The sequence below is a fragment of the Dioscorea cayenensis genome, unplaced genomic scaffold, assembly GCF_009730915.1.
Source record: "Dioscorea cayenensis subsp. rotundata cultivar TDr96_F1 unplaced genomic scaffold, TDr96_F1_v2_PseudoChromosome.rev07_lg8_w22 25.fasta BLBR01001195.1, whole genome shotgun sequence".
Taxonomy (NCBI): domain Eukaryota; kingdom Viridiplantae; phylum Streptophyta; class Magnoliopsida; order Dioscoreales; family Dioscoreaceae; genus Dioscorea; species Dioscorea cayenensis.
The window spans coordinates 4,846-16,203 of NW_024087586.1; the positions used below are offsets into that span (position 1 = coordinate 4,846).

General features: G+C 44.7%; 1 pseudogene; it reads left to right on the top strand.

Moving 5' to 3' along the window:
* Positions 1-4,031: 4,031 nt before the first annotated feature.
* LOC120255795 lies at positions 4,032-5,560 on the top strand (annotated as a pseudogene).
* Positions 5,561-11,358: the final 5,798 nt, after the last annotated feature.

Sequence of the window (11,358 nt, forward strand, 5' to 3'; positions counted from 1 at the left end):
AAATTTTACATAATAGCGCAGGCTCTGAGTGTGTAAACATGTTTAGAATATTTCTGCAGAGCCTGCAGGTTTTTGCTAAGTCATCCAGAGAAAACACACGGGCGTGTGGAATTTCTGCACGCCCGTGGATATGTACTGTGAGTTCATCCAGAGAGGGCACAAGGGCGTGTGGCTGCCCCTGTGAATGACCATGCTGACCGGGCGCGCACTGCTGGGTAATTTCCGCGCAGGCGTGTGAATTCTCGCAGAGTTGGGCGATTTTTGGAGAACACAGTGGGCGTGACTCGCCCACAGTGGGTGACCTTTTGAACCACACACGGGCGTGGGTAATTTCCGCACGCCCGTGCGATACTCTGCAGGTTACTCCCTCCATCCCGAGAAAACACAGGGACGTGCGACTGCCCCTGTGAGTTGGGCATGTGAATGTCCACGCCCATGGGGAATTTCCGCACGGGCGTGCGTAAGACTTGATATTTTTCTCGGTTGTCCAGGGAAGCCACAGGGGCGTGCGCCTGCCCCTGTGGGTCTGGCGCAAGGGCGTGGATATTTTCCTCACGGGCGTGGATATTTTCCTCACGCCCGTGGGAGATCGTTCTAAGTTAGTGAGAGTTTTTTTCCCGAGCGCAGTGGGCGCATGCGACGCCTGTGGAGCTTTTTGAAGTGAGGTACACGGGCGTGGGGAATTTTTCACACGCCCGTGTGGATGCTATGTAACGTCAAAAGTCGTGAGTTACGCTTTAAAAGAGGATGATTTCTCTCCCTCTTCACGACTCCCTTTTCACTTGAAAACACTCTCACAATACTCTCCGAGTCCATTCGCCGCTTTGGTGGGATTTTTAGCAAAGTTTTCCGGCCGGCTCTTCATTTTCTCACTTCTCTTCATCAGTAAATCCCTTTTTATCATCTTCTTTGTCAATTCATGATTTCTATCGATTAATCTGGTTAATAATGCTTTGTTCCTTCAATTGGAATAATGATTTATTTTTAGAACGAAGTTAGAAATATTATTGAGTTGTATTTTTGGATTATTGATGCGTGGCCGTGCAGTTCTCACGCCCCGTGAGTCCACGCGGGTGTGCGGAAATTCCACACGACCGTGTGGATTTCTGCAGTATTGTTTTATCCACTTGTTTGACCAATTTTGTTTGAATTTTGTAGATCATGGCACCTAGGTCAAAGAAGCAAGCTGATAAGAGGCCACGTGAGTCATCCTCTGAGCTCGAGGGCATGTGATTTGCGATTCCCGAACATCAGGTCTATTATGAGTGATTGTCGAGACTGCTTTCTGGACTGCACTCACCCCTCGGACGCTACTATCATCGCGAGAGCTTCAAAGTAGGTGATGAGTTTTGCCGATGAGATCGAGGATCTAGTTTCGTAAGGTGGTTAGGGCGCTTGTCGACTATTAGAGAGCCAAGAATCCGAGAGTTTACACTCGGAGGTGCTCTCCTTGTTCGAGTTTGTTAGAGCGTGCATGCGAGCTCGACGCTTGGGTACCATTCCGCATGCAGTATTTGGACGCCACCATAGCTTGAGCATTACGTAGTTTTTCCGCATCGCTTGGCCTATACGAGGAGGCATTCACAGCCACTGAGGAGTATGCACGACTGCCTCATCGATTATCCTAGAACCTTGACCCCCGCAGAGAGCTTACAGCAGTGCTATGTGGTCAAGGTCCCAGACGAGCCGGGTGTCCAAGGCCACGTGCCTTTCCTGACCTGCCTACAGATATTTGCACGCCATCATGAGTAGGTCGGTGAATGGCCATGGTGACTTGTACTCGATGGTAGAGCGCCTATCGATCCACTTAGGGCACATCTTAGCTGATTACTCAGACATCAGGGACAGTATGCTAGACTGGGAGTGATCTTCTCAGGCCCTTACATTACGAGATTAGTGCTGGGCATGGGTTTCTTGGATTCGATTCGCTGGGCCGAGAAGATGAGTGTACCCGCTCCCCTGGGTCTAGAGATGATGCGGTTGATGGGCATGGTCCGCAGGGTTCGGACAGGGGTTTTTGCTTTAGTCCTACCAGCCCCAGAGATAGCTGAGGATGAAGGTGATGAAGCCGGAGCATATCAGCCCGCCCCCGAGCCTCAGCTAGCATCAATGGAGACCGAGGCACCTCCAGCGGCCGAGGAACCACCCCCAGTGCATATGTTTTCACCATCTCGTGCCAATGATCGCTTTGAGAGGCTCAAGAATGCTATAGGAGTGGTCCAAGCCGAGGTTGCCGAGATTAGGGCTATGCGGGCCACTCAGTATACGGAGTTCATGGCATGTTTTGACATATTACAGCAGATCCTAGAGCGAGACATTACCTCATCATTTGTCCTGCAGCCGAGGACTCTTCGTGCCCCCCGCCTCCTCCAAAGACATCGAAGAAGCAGTTAGCTGGAGCTCGAGAGCGACTCCCGACACTTGACCTTTCTTTTCCTTTTCATGCATTTTTACTTTATTTTTATTTTTCTTGTTTTTTAGACTTGTTCACTCGTAGGATTTTTTTCCTTTTGAGTTTATGTTATGTTGCATTTATCGAGTTGTATTCATTGCTTCATCTTTTTATACACTCGAGTTATTTTTTTGTTTTTTTCTTGAGCTTCACTCGAACCCCCTCGTGTATGCGTGCACATGGTCTTGTCATCTTGGGAATTGAGACTTAGTCATGGGCACGGCCAAGGTAAGCTTCGCACTTGGCCGTGTGAGCTTTCACAACCCGTTGGAACACTACTCCCCAACGAATTAGCTTCATCAAACGCAACACTAGGAGTCGGGGAGTATTGTTTTGATTGCTTCTCCCACATCTATTTTTTTGAATGATATATTTTTGAGTGAGCTTTGCATGAGTACATTGTGGACAATGTACAACTTAAGTGTGGGGGGAGTTTCATAATGCGCATATCTTTTCTATTGTTCTTGATTGATATATGCTCACTTAGCCGATGGCGGTTCACCTTAGTTGCAATGATTGTATTCTTAAGTCTAGGAGAATTGTTAACATTGAATGTTTTCATGCTCTAGTTCTTGCTTGAATTTTTAGGAATTTTTGCCCGATTTACACTTAGTGCACTACTCACTCTTTGAACTCTATTGGAAACTCATGTTTGATGTTAAAGGGACTACTTAGGTTTACTTCTTTTGCTAAATTTTGAGAAAAAAAAAACTGGAAAATGAAAAGAAGGAACAAAATATTTTTATTGTTTATTTGTGTTTGTTGGGTGGAAAGAGCTACCACCTATGAAGTATGAAGCTACTCTCACAAGTCAGATACTAGTTATGCCCTAATGAGAGAAAGAGCTATCTCATAGGATGAGTGAAAGCTACCACTCGGGTAGAAAGAGCTACCACCTTGAAAGTGTGAAAGCCACCTTAGCGGCCGCTTTGGAAAAGGCTACCAAAGAGGATGTGTGAAGCTACTACCATCTTTTAAAATTTTTATCACTTTTGTAGATAAATAAGTCCCTTGTACTTAGAACTTTGAGGAGTATAACCTGGGTTGTTTTGAGTGAGTTCACACACTTACACAAAATTCGGGTTTGTTGTCCTTTTTGATTCAACTTTGAGGAGTACTTTGCTGAGAACACTAGACCTTCTCTCTTTCTGGATTGATTCCCACTCACCGCCTCGAGCTAGTCGGCTTGGCCCATGAGACCTATTGTCTTATTGTCCTAGCTCACTTCACTACTTTGGAGAATGGGTTTTTCCCCTTTCCGGTTCGCAAAACACTCTAACCCACTCGAAAGCTCCATCCAAATTTAGTTGATGTGAGCACTTCACCGGAGGCGAGTCTCGAATCGAGCAATGAAGTCTAGGGTCCTTTGTCTAAGGGCCCTTTCGTTCCACTAGCCTTAATGCACTTTTCATAGTTGCCAAGGTGGCGTTGGTGGTCTCGTTTTATCATAAATAGATAGAAAGTAGTAAATTAGTAAAGAGCCCACTTACTCGCCTCTGAAATTAATTATTATTATATTTAGTAAATTAGTAAAGCAAATTTCTTCCTTGACTCTATCATCATCTTTCTTTGTTCAAGTATGGAATTATCTCCTAGAGATGCGAAACTCACGACTCTATGAGAAAGTAGAATGACCAACGCTATACCGAATTTTCAAGTGGATGAGATCGGTCGAGTGGTCTCAGCTTGGAGATGGGATTGCGACGTGTTTATGGATTGAACGAGATTCAAGTCGAGAAATGGTGGAATTTGCACTGTGTGAAAGGAATAGCCTTGAATCTTGAGAATGAGAATGTAGGTATTGTTGTCTTTGGTAGTGATACCGCTATTAAAGAAGGAGATCTTGTCAAACGCACTGGATCTATTGTGGATGTTCCTGTGGGAAAGGCTGTGTTAGGCCATGTGGTCGATGCGTTGGGAGTACCTATTGATGGAAGAGGGGCTCTAAGCGATCAAGAATGAAGACGTGTCAAGTAAAAGCCCTGTGGATTATTGAACATAACTGCGTACGAACCTATGCAAACAGGCTTAAAAGCGATGGGATAGCTTGGTTCCTATAGGGCCGTGGTCAACGAGAACTTATAATCGGGGACAAACAAATCGGAAAAACTCGCTATAGCTATCGATACTATATTAAACCAAAAAGCAAATGAACTCAAGGGGTACCTCTCCGAAAGTGAGACATTGTATTGTGTCTATGTAGCGATTGGACAGTAAAACACTCGATCGTGGCACAATTAGTTCAAATTCTTCCGTAGTGAATGCTTTGGAATATTCCATTCTTGTAGCAAATGCATCGCCTGGATCCCGCTCCTCTGCAATTTCTCGCCCCATATTCGGGTGTGCCATGGGGGAATATTTCTGGGATAATGGAATGTACGCATTAATAATATATGATGATCTTAGTAAATAGGCGGTGGCATATTGACAAATGTCATTATTGTTACGCTGACCACCAGGCCGTGAGGCTTTCCCAAGAAATGTTTTCTATTTACATTCCCGTCTCTTAGAAAGAGCCGCTAAACGATCGGACTGCATGCAGTGCGTGTAGCTCGATCGCTACCCGTCATTGAAACACAAGTCGGAGACATATCGACCCTATATCCCCACCAATGTGATCCCCATTACGAGATGGATAAACTGCTCGAAACGTAGCTCTTTTATCGTGGAATTAGACCAGCTATTAACGTTGGCTTATCTCGGTCACGCTGGGTCTACCACTCAGTTGAGAGCTATGAAACAAGTCCGCGGTAGTTCAAAACTAGAATTGGCACAATATCGCGAACTAGCCGCCTTCGCTCAATTTGGGTCAGACCTTGATGCTATGACTCAGGCATTACTCAATAGAGGTGCAAGGCTTACAGAAGTGCACAAACAACCACAATATTCACCACTTCCAATTAAAAAACAAATTGTAGTGATTTATGCAGCTGTCAAGGGATTCTGTGATCGAATGCCACTAGATAGAATTTCTCAATATGAGAGAGCCATTCCAAGTAGTATAGATCCCTAATTACTAAATCCTTCATAGAAAATTGTGGGTTAACAAACGAAAGAAAGATGGAACCAGATGCTTCTTTAAAAGAAAGCGCTTTGCCTTACCTATGATGCAAGAAAGATAGGAAGGATTTCATCGACAACAAAAAAACGTGATGAGCGTAGTGTACTTGATAAGTGCTTGTGCGATATGAATGCGAAGTGTTCATTCCTTTCGTTGAGCATTACTTTTCTCAGGTTTTTACATTAGTATGTGTGTTTTTATGTTACTTTTATGCAGGTATGGTTGTGAGGCTGAGTATGAAGGAAATAGGCCAATGTGGATCATAATGCACCTATTTTGGAGGAGATCTTGCTAAGGTTCAAAGGCGAAGACATAGGACAGGTGTGAGATGCTAGAGTGTGCGCCAACCTCCTCGCATTCGAGTGAGCACATCCATTTGGAGGGGCACAAAGGCAGTCACACTCGAGCATTCCGTCTTATGCATATAAGAACAAGAGCTCCACCAATATATATATCATTGAAGAAGCAAGTGATTAACGACGTGAACGTGTGCCGCTATGCTACTCTCGATGAAAGTATGGAATTAGGGACGTTATTCGAGGGTTGAAGGTCGCAGCAGCTAGCATCGTAGTAACACTCGTAGCAAGTACTATAGCAAAGACCGCTCACACTGACCGAGAAATCAGAGAAACAGAGAATCCACACGGGCGTGTGGAAATTATCCACGCCTGTGTGGAAATTCTGCAGGGGTGCGTGTAGCGTCCACGGCCGTGGAGTTGCCCGATTCCAGCCATATTTAAAGCCGATTCAGCCTCGATTTTGGTATTCTTTTCTCCATCTTTTCCCCAACTTGAGAGAGGGCTTCGGCTAGGGTTTTGAGGTGTATTGGCCAAGGTTTTGGAGATGTTCTACGGCTCCGACATCGTCATTCCTTAGGAAGAAGGTTGGTAGGGGAGCTTCCGTCGAGTCGTATCTTATACCGGACGAGGGAATCCTTGGACGATGAGTAGAGGACTTTCTACAAGACCATCAACATGACCATCTAGGGGGTTTCTTTATGGATTCATTGCTTTTACATTCGATTTCTTTGATTGTACTTAGCTCCATGGAGAGCTAAACCCCTAGTGGGTACTTGGGTGATTGTGAACCCTAGGATGTATTCGTTTCATTGAACTTCTTTATTATGCTTTCAATAAATTGATGTTTAATGTGAGTTCCAACCTTGAATGCTTGATTGTATGATCATTTCCCCTAGAGTGACACTAGGGTTGAGAGTTTTTGTTGGTAACCTTGTGAGTGAGTGACACACCACGAGCTGTTAGACAAAAGCTAGGTTGGAGAGGGTTGAGAGGGTGAGTCGAGAGGCACAGAGCCGTCCCCTTTCCCTCCAACGTGATAGATTCTACCTCCGTTCCTTGAGTTCTTTGCGGCCACAATAGAGTGAATGGTCTAAGGGATGAACCTCATCTGGGGGCCTAGTTGCGCGTGCAATGGAGTGAAGCGTTGAGGGGATCTTAGTATCTAGGGCTTAATTGTGGCTAGGACCTTCCGCCTAGACCAAAGGGTTAGGTCTATAATTAGGAAGCGATTTATCACTTGGAATCCCTAGAGCTCATTGCAACTTTATTCGAGTGTGAGGTTGAGAGGTTATTTAATCTCTCCTCCGGGACATGAATAGAGTTAGGCATAGTTGACCTTAGATTTGGGACTATGTATGTAAGGATTTCCACGACTCACCATTTCATTGATTAGGAAGCATAATAGAGAGTTCTTGTACTTGAAGCGATTATCCTAGGTGAAGCATCATCCGAGTACCCCATCTTTATCGATTGCCTTACCTCTTCCTTACTTTTGCTCTCTTACTTGTTGCTTTTAATTGTTGAGAATTGAATCATTATCACACTTATCATTGTTGATACTCCACATAGCTAAGAATTGAATTAAGTGTCTTTACTCCCTACTTCCTGTGGATTCAACCCCGCTCACCCGGGATTATTACTTCGACAAACCCGTGCACTTACGGGATATACGCAAGGGGAACTTGTCAGTCACACTTGAGCATTCTGACTTATGCACATGGAACAAGAGCTCCACCAACATGTACACCATTGAAGAAGCAAGTGATCCACGACGTGAACGTGTGCCTGTTTGCGTTACCCCAATGAAAGTATGGAATTGGGAAGCCATTCAGGTCGAATACTGTGGCAGAGCATTGTAGCAACATTGTAGCATATACTGTAGCAGCACTGTTTACAGCCGGCCGAGATACCAGAGAAGTAGAGAACCCACACGGGCGTGTGGAAATTATCCACGCCCGTGTGGAAATTCCGCACGGGCGCGTGGAGCATCCACGCCCGTGTAGTCGCCCGATTCCAGCCCTATTTAAAGCCGATTTAGCCCCGATTTTGGTATTCTTTTCTCCATCTTTTCCCCAACTTGAGAGAGGGCTTCGGCTAGGGTTTTGAGGGGTATTAGCCAAGGTTTTGGAGATGTTCTACGGCTCTGACATCATCATTCCTTAGGAAGAAGGTTGGTAGAGGAGCTTCCGACGAGGCGTATCCTATACCGGACGAGGGAATCCTTGGACTGGAGAGCTAAACAAGACCATCAACACGACCATCGAGGGAGTTTCTTTATGGATTCATTGCTTTTACATTCGATTTCTTTGATTGTACTTAGCTCCATGGAGAGCTAAACACCTAGTGGGTACTTGGGTGATTGTGAACCCCAGGATGTATTCGTTTCATTGAACTTCTTTATTATGCTTTCAATAAATTGATGTTTATTATGAGTTCTAACCTTGAATGCTTGATTGTATGAACATTTCCCCTAGAGTGACACTAGGGTTGAGAGTTCTTGTTGGTAATCTTGTGAGTGAGTGACACACCACGAGCGTTAGACAAAGCTAGGTTGGAGAGGGTTGAGAGGGTGAGTCGAGAGGTATAGGAGCGTCCCCTTTCCCCTCCGGCGTGATAGATTCTACCTCCATTCCTCGAGTTCTTTGCGGCCATAATAGAGTGAATGGTCTAAGGGATGAACTTCCGCTGGGGCTTAGTTGCGCATGCAACGGAGTGAAGCGTTGAGGTGATCTTAGCATCTAGGGCTTAATTGTGGTTACGGACCTTCCACCTGGACCAAAGGGTTAGGTCTATAATTAGCAAGAGATTTATCACTTGGAATCCCTAGAGCTCATTGCAACTCTATGCGAGTGCGAGGTGTTGAGATTGTTCGATTTCTCCTCCGGGACATTTACAGAGTTAGGCATAGTTGACCTTAGATTTGGGACTATGTAATTAAGGATTTCCACGACTCACCATTGCATTGATTAGGAAGCATAATAGAGGATTCTTGCACTTGAAACAATTATCCTAGGTGGAGCATTATCCGGGTACTCTATCTTTATCGATTGCCTTACCCCCTTCTTTACTATTGCTCTCTCTTACCCGTTGCTTTTTCATCGTTGAGAATTGAATCATTGTCACACTCATTATCATTGATCTTTCACATAGCTAAAAAAATCGAATTAAGTATTTTTTTATTCCCTACTCCTTGTGGATTTGATACCCGCTCACCCGGGATTATTACTTCGACAAACCCTGCACTTATGGGATATACGCAAAGGGGACCTTGTCGATATTTTTTTATAGGTTTATAGGTAGGGGCGCCACGGCTTTTCTCATTCTTGTACTACACCAACCTCTCGATATGCCCGAGAAAAAGGAATGTGGGAAATCGACCATTTCCACGGGTGTCTTAGAACCCCATCTAGGGCACCTCCGCATTGCCATGCTCATTTGGGACGTACAAGTGCTATATATATATATTCTTATAAAAAGAAAAAAATGTCTTTCTTTTATTTGTCTTATCCTTACTTTAAGAAGCAAGTGATTAGGGAATTAGTGTAAGTAGTTCATTACGGACATCCCTCTCCCCCTCCTCAACCCCCTAATGTTGTTAGCGAGTTGGGTGGTATCTACCTTTTTTATCCTCCATTTTAGCTATGAAGTCCTTCTACTCTACTTTGCTTGAAGGCTAGTTATTTTTTATGTCTTTTATGTAAGATGTATTTTGGTTCTATTCTTCGATTCGAAAAGCCCAGCGATGAGGGATAATAGGTCTTTGCCGCAACAGACGGGCTATCATCCAATGTTGCATTTTCATTATTTTATAAGGAACATCGACTGACACCGAAAGATATGGTGAAAATGCTCAAAGTCAATCTTCAGTGGTACCATCTTGAGATAGAGAGAAAAGTAAGCGATAATGATGTGATACTACTTCTGATTTATTGATGGATGGATGGGCAGAGTGTCTAAGTGAAAATTTCTTGAAAAATGGTTTATTGTTGGGCACACTAGCTCCTTAGCCCTCTTTGGCTTGTTAGATTGAGTTGAAGCGCGGCTAGCAAAGGGACGAATAGAAGTGATCGATTGCCAAAAAGACAGGCTTTGATTATATTGGACCCTTTTCAATCAAGGTCAGTCCCCGAAGGAAGAGTTCCTTGCTTCAAAATCCCTCGCTTAAACGCTGGAAGTTTATTCTTAGAGGTCTCATCACTGGAGTGGATTTTTCGCATCTAGGCGGGACTCATGGTCTCATGTTCGTGACCCTAATTTCCACTAATTGAATGCTTCGTAGGCGTGTATAATAAAAATCCCTTCGGCCCTTGCTCGACACAGTCCAGAGTATGATATCAATCTCTTAGGATGGATCGGTTTATTAGCGAGTAAAGAGAGCTTAGCCCTACCCTTTCGAAATTTCCCTTATTGGTTGACTGACCCCTTACCACACTACAATCAAACTTCTGTGATTACCGCGTAGAATTGATACCTATGTCAGCTTGATATGCATGCTTAGGATGGGAAAGAGCTTTATAATCAACTCTGCGACCCTCGACATCGCTAATCGAGGAAGGGTTGTTCCGACTTTCGAGCCAACAGTGCCGGTTCGAATCAAGCTTTTTCCAATGAAGTTAGCTCTCTTCTTCGCCACCATCGGTCTCCTAACTCCAGATTTGTTGGCTCTTTGACTTTAGATTTCATTGGCTTTTTCTTTTTCGGGGCTCTCTTAACCGAGAGAAGAGGGAAAGGTCTCTTTGTCCCTCGAAAAAAACTCTCATTTCGCCTTTAGAAAGATAGGCCATAGAGCAACTTTTTGAAGTTCATGATAGCCCCTAGACACACACCGATCCGCCGCCTTGCTACTACAACCGCTGTGATCTATTACCTATGTTTCCCTTGCGCCTTTTCCTTTTGGTCGAGCCGCTTAGCTACCGCTGCCTGGTTGAGCTACCCGAAAGCTCCTCTGCTTTTACCTCCTTGCACTCAACTGGTTTGGCATAGTGGGGTAAGCACACTCAAGTCATAAGGGGAAGCTTTCGGGTTATCAATCTTGGGGCCTTCCCAAAGACACTTTCTCGAGGCTCGCCCCTTTTGTTCCTCCCGTCCCTCTTCCGAACCCGTGGATTTTACTGGTCTAATTCTTCTTAAGTTAAGGTTTGATTTACGTACGGGATTTCAAAAAATAAGGCTTCCTACTTCATGATCGTATCTCCCCTATCCTCAAAGAAGTACGGGTCCTCTGTGCCTTCTTTTTTGCCCTATTTATAGCTTATAGGTTATGGTCCCCCTTGTGCCTGACGACCTCTCCTATCGATTTAGTCTGTTCTTTCGACTCGAAGGGCTAACTCTAAAAAAGTAGGAAGTGTTTATTATTTTCTTGGGCGCGGTACTTTCTCTCTTCCAGTACTTTCTAGGCACTCTTACGTCCGCCGTTAACTCGGGGGGATTTTTGGTTGGCGATATCATCTTCTCTCAGATGTATTGACACAACCCACACCCCCTCGACTCCATAGGAGACCGAACTTTACTCCTATGAAACAAGCGCCGTGAAGTTCAACAACTCG